Raw genomic sequence first — 5798 nt, forward strand, 5'->3', positions numbered from 1 at the left:
CTGAAAACAATTACCTCATGTATAGTATAGTTTTGTAGTTGTTTAGGAAAGGCTAGACGAGTACTGCCATCAAACAAAATAAAGGCTTCTGAGAATATTAATTTTAACCTTGTTTTGGGCACTTTGATAATATGCTGAAAGCTATAGACTGTTTCCTCAGCACTAATAGTTATTTACATAGTCTATAGCCTATATTTTGATCTCATGGGGAAGGGGAAGAAAAGAATTGGAAAGAGTATTTTACTTATATCTTACACAATTTAAATAATAAGCAATTTGTTGTATAGTTTCCTTATATTTTTGTTATGCATCATGTTCCTAATTACTGAAAAATAACTCCATCATATTTACATGAAGTTATCTTTGTCAGTTATTTATATGCAACCTTTGTTTTCTTTTTCTGGCATTTTCTTTTATACTATTAATTATTTCATACCATGAATTATTCTGAGTCAACTTCATTTAGGTAAGTCTGTAGTATTTAGTTACAATGGGATTTTATTGTCTATTATTTTAACCCATAAATCCAGGAGTTCCTTCCATTTAATTTATGAATTTATTACATGTAGATGAATCATTTTAATGGTAGTTCCAGTTTACATCTGTTGTTATATTTAATTTGTGTGTGTATGTTTGTTTCTCTAATTTATTATCTTTGCTTAGTTATTTTGGGTAATTAGGAAGAGATATAGTTCTGTTTTTAATTCTTCTAGATGTTACTTTATAAACTTAAAAAATAATAATAAAACTTATATTTCTAAATCTCTCATCTTCAGAAGTGAGGCAGTATCTAATGAATACCCACTGTGAAATAAGAGTAAATTTGCAAGTTACAGACATTTTTACTCCCTCCATCTTTCTTCTGTTTCCCAACTTTTGTTAATTAATTTGCTCTGAGAACTTGTACTTCCAATCATTTTTAGCAAACATGTTATTATAATTTGTTACATGATCGCCTCAATGATAGCTTTAGGTCCAATTTTCTTTTTTGAGGAAAAACTAAACCTTATTTATTTTTTTAAATCAAACCACTAGGAAAATATATCACAGCCCCCAAACAGCAAACAGCAAAAATATATCACAGTCCCCAAACAGGCTATATTACCATTTCAAATAATAACGTGGTAAAAAGACAACAAGGTTCTTATCAAAATGGTAAGGTGCTAGAGCTGAGGCAGGAATACTGCATGTTGCAAAGGCCCCAGACAAAAGTGGCATTTGGTAATGGGGGGCTGCCCCTCTTTTGCTCCGAAGAAACTATAGCTCAACCCTGAGTTGCTTACTTTTTCTCCCTTGACCTTCCTGTTCTCAAGGTATTGTCTCAGTAGGGCTCTGTTATTTTAGGGGGTTAAGTAAGCAACACTGGTTTAGGTTTCCATTCCTGAGAACCATGTTTTCCGTAAATCTGGTACTTTATAACTCTCTTAATTAAGCAACCAACAGTTCCTCTTTCACTATTCATTCTTGACACCGCTATATACAAAACCAGTGTATATACTAGTATATACACTGATATACAATCAAAAGCCTCTTTCACTTCAAGGGGGAGTGTCACTGCAAGATTGTCTTGTCACTCTGCTGCAGAGAGCCTCAGGGCCCATAATGACAGCCAGTGAGAAGGAAGCTCTGCTTCCCATACCCAGTATGACATCACCTTGTGCTTTGGGAGGATCTTCAGGCTGCAAGATGTAATGTGTGAGAATTTTAAGACATGCACATCTACATCATGATGGCCAGAAAACAGATATCCAAAGGAACCATTCAAAGTTCTCATCCAAACTCTTTCTCCCAACTCCACATCTTAAATCAACTTCATACCCTTGCATATAAAACAAAACCAAGCAAAACAAAAGACCCAGAACCACCTGCCCCCCTTCTGAATTAGTGACCTCATGGACTTTGTTTCATTCCTTATAAAAAATGATGTGCTCATGTTTCTGGCGAATAGGGGGTTTTTAATGAACAAAAACACCCTCCTCATACTCCATCGGATTACTGGCAGGTTAGAGGAACCTATCAGCCTGCTGGGAACTGTGTCCTACGAAGAATCTGGTACTTCAGAGGGCTCTGGCTTGGTGTGATGCAGATGCCTACTGCCAGGGTAAGCACTTGCCCCAAGAAATTTAGGCTCTCAAAAACTCTGACTCAAATTTCAGAGACATTTTCTAGAATTAAAACATAAAGGAACCAGTGTCCAGAGGCAAGTGACATATGCCTTAAACTTGCTATCATCCTTTATTCATAAACTTCACTTAAAAGACCTAAATTCTCATTCTTTTAAAAAATAGATTCCTGCCCTCAGCCCCGATGACCAATGGCAAAGACTTCTATTTTGAATTGATGAGAGACACTCCTCCAACTTCTTGATCATGGTTGGAATGAGGTTCATGGAGTCATCCACACACGGTCACACAATTTCCCAGCTGCTGCTTCAACCGAAGCTCTTCACTCTTGGCATCAAAGCTTTGGGTTTGTCGTTGCAACGCGTGATGCTCTGGGCCAGGCGGTTCTGGGACTTCACCTCGCTGGTCACGAGGGCCTGAGCTTGACTCAGTGGTTCAGTGCACTGGTGTACCCGCTGCATGGAAGCCTGACTGCCCGCACGACAGCTGGGGCTGCACCGGAACATCAGTCATCTTCCAGACTCTACTGTAGAGTCCACCATACCCGGAACTGCAGTAGCTCCGCCTTGGCGACATGGCACTGCACCCGGCCGTGCTAGTGCCCACTTCAAGGTCCATGTTTAAAGAAATCAATGGCTCATGCCACTCCTTTCATACTACACCTCAGGATTAGTTAGTTTACACCCCAGATAAATTGAAAACTTGGTTTATTTTGGGCAATGTGCTAGGAACTAGGGATTCAGCAATGGGTAAGGTGGCCACCAACTCTCCTACGCGATAGCAGCTTCCAGCATAGTAAGGGGAATTTTGAAATAAGAAAAAAGTTTCTTCACTTTTCTTGTAATTTCAATAATGTTCATTTAAAAAAAAATATTTTGTTTCATTCTTTTACCTTTCATTAAGATCTCATTCAGTAGTAGGAACCTCTGTGGGCATTCCAGTCTCATTGTTTTATTTGTGTTTCTAGGTATGCATGCTTCACTCTTTAAATCTCAATTCTATGTAATTTATGTAATTCTCATGGCTTCACAATCAGCTCTGTGGTTTACTTCTGAGTAAAGAATTTCCCCTGTCTTGTCTGCTTCATTCAACATCACATATTTGTTTGGAACATTCTGATTTGTGTTTGTTCGATGGTGTGTGCTATAAAATGCTGGGAGAAATAATTGGACAATGCAACCTACTAAAAGTATAAGGGCTTAATTATGTTCACAGTGTTCTCTCAGTTATCAGAAGCCCACTGAGTTGAATTCCAGACAGGCATCAGAAAGTTCCTGTTTCTTAAAAAGTGTCTTGGGAATGAATTTTTAAATCATTGTCTCAGTGCATCTTCTTACAGATCCCTTTCCATTCAAAAATCATCACACACTGCCTTTCCAAGTTTCTTCTGAGAAAGGAATCTCTGACGGATATATTAAAAAAAAAAAAAAGCACATAAACTGTCAAATGGAGTAGCAGAGAGGTTCTAAAACATTGGAAACTGTTTTAATTCTAGATCAGATCAGGAGTCCTGTACCTTTCAGAGGTGGTCTATGAAATTATTTTACTAATTTATTTCTTTGTGAAATCAAGTGGAGAGAGGGCAAAGGTTATAGTAATTGCCCTTAAATCACCATCCTGAAAATTCAAGAGGGTGTTATGATCTGAGTAAGTCCACTTGCAAAGACATCTGGGAAGAAGTGCCACCTAACTTGCCTTCAACGGGATATATTTTTCTAAATAAATAAATAAATAAGATGTAGGCTTCTTCAGAAAAACTTTATTTTATATATCTGAAAGCTTCACAATGTGTATTCATTTATAAAATATTCAATTATGTCTTGTGAAATATAATAAAGATTATTTATTTATTTATTTTATTGAGCTTATTATTTTACAAATATAATTCACTTCTTTTCTCCTCAAAACACCTTTTAACAATTTCCACTGTCATTGTTCTAAGAAACAGTTTGAGGAACCTCGCCTTAGGGAAATGCTTCTCATGAAGCCTATGACTTTGAGAGTTAAGTTAATAGTTTAAAAAGAGATAAGGTAGCAGAGACTCATTTTATATTTTCCACTTGACTCTTGACCAACTGGAACACACAAACACACTACATTCATACAGAAAAAATACTGTGTTGAATATCCTGTCTCTATACTTTAGCCGAAACTCCAGGAATAAGATAAATATATGGCTCCTTGTTTCCAAAATAAAACCAACTCTCATCATTCCCAAATATTAACACCTATATCAAAAATATCCTGTTTAAACTAATGTTATTGGGTGTAAGTTCACTCTGAAGTATTAATTAACTATTAAGAAATTTCTTAATTCCAAAAAGGTTCCTTAAATTGAGAGGCAGAATGGAACACAGAGTTAGTAAAATCATAAGAGAAGTGAACAGCTTCACTGGACTTGAAAGACAGATGTTGAGGGACTGCTACAAAGATAAAATTTCTTGAAAATTTGGTCTACTACCTACTCTAGCTGGGCTATACAAAATTATTCCCAGTGCACATTTTGAAAATGATTTTCAAATAGGATAACCAATTATTAGTCAATGGTATTGTGTGATAGCTGTGTCTTATCGCACCCTTGCCAGTTTAAATATTATGTATATTTTTATCTTTGCCAGTTTTATGTAGAAAATCTCTCATTTTTAATAGAAGTTTATTAATGAGAATAAATATTTTTAATTTTTCTATGAATCATATTTCTATCTTCTCATGTAACATATATTATGTAGAGGCTAATAATTTAATCTGTAATAATTCTGTCCCCTTATTTCACTTCCGTTCTATCAATTGTTCTGCTTTATGAACATATTCTGTCAGTATAAGGTATAAATAAAACCAATTTGTTGTCCTATCTCAATAACCCTAGAATGTGACTTGATGATGAAGTTGCTTAAAATTGTGATGAGAATACAGTGAAAAATTGTTTATACATTCTATTTACTATGCTATTATTAATTCGGCTAAATATCTTGAATGTAAGAAAGAAAACAAAGATCCTTGCTATCACTTTTATTAGTTGACACTGTTTCAAAGAGGTAGTTATTGTTTTATACCAAGAAAACAAGATTATTTAAAGTTATTAGAAACAGGAAATAAACAAGATCACTTTTGAATATAAAGACATATATTTAAATTATGAAAATCAGTGGATTATCCCAAATTTAATATCTTGGGTTGAATATATCTCCTGTGTATGGAATAAAAAGCCTATCTTCTCCATCAATACAAGTAGGTAAGATTTATCCTACTTATACTGAAATCTAGATGAAACCCAGGCAAATTATTTCACATAGAAAACTAATTTCAATGTCTTGGTATTCAGGGCATAGGGAATATGTGTTCAATCTTATTCAAGGAAAGCCTCACCAACACAATTTTCAGGTAACAAGTTTTTCAAGTAACCTAAATGTTTAATAATGTGAACAACAACAAAACAGAACGAAAGATGGATACTTAGCTACGTTTGATATACCTCTTTCTTACATTAATGATCTAAGAATATGTCTACTTTTGGGACTTGTCTGAATAGAGAAAATATTCTATCCTAATAATTTGGAAAGACATAAGGGGTAAGAAGGGAGAAATTGAAAGGACTATTGCAGTTGATGAAGGGATTTGTGAGGTATGGAAATGAGAAAGCTAGAGATATTTAATAATATTGATGGTTAAAATGTA

The 5798-nt window shown here is 34.9% G+C and overlaps 1 pseudogene; it reads right to left on the minus strand.

Moving 5' to 3' along the window:
• Positions 1-2269: 2269 nt before the first annotated feature.
• Positions 2270-2629, minus strand: LOC112476324 (annotated as a pseudogene).
• Between the last annotated feature and the right edge of the window lie 3169 nt (positions 2630-5798).

The sequence above is a fragment of the Pteropus alecto genome, unplaced genomic scaffold (assembly GCF_000325575.1).
Source record: "Pteropus alecto unplaced genomic scaffold, ASM32557v1 scaffold161, whole genome shotgun sequence".
Taxonomy (NCBI): domain Eukaryota; kingdom Metazoa; phylum Chordata; class Mammalia; order Chiroptera; family Pteropodidae; genus Pteropus; species Pteropus alecto.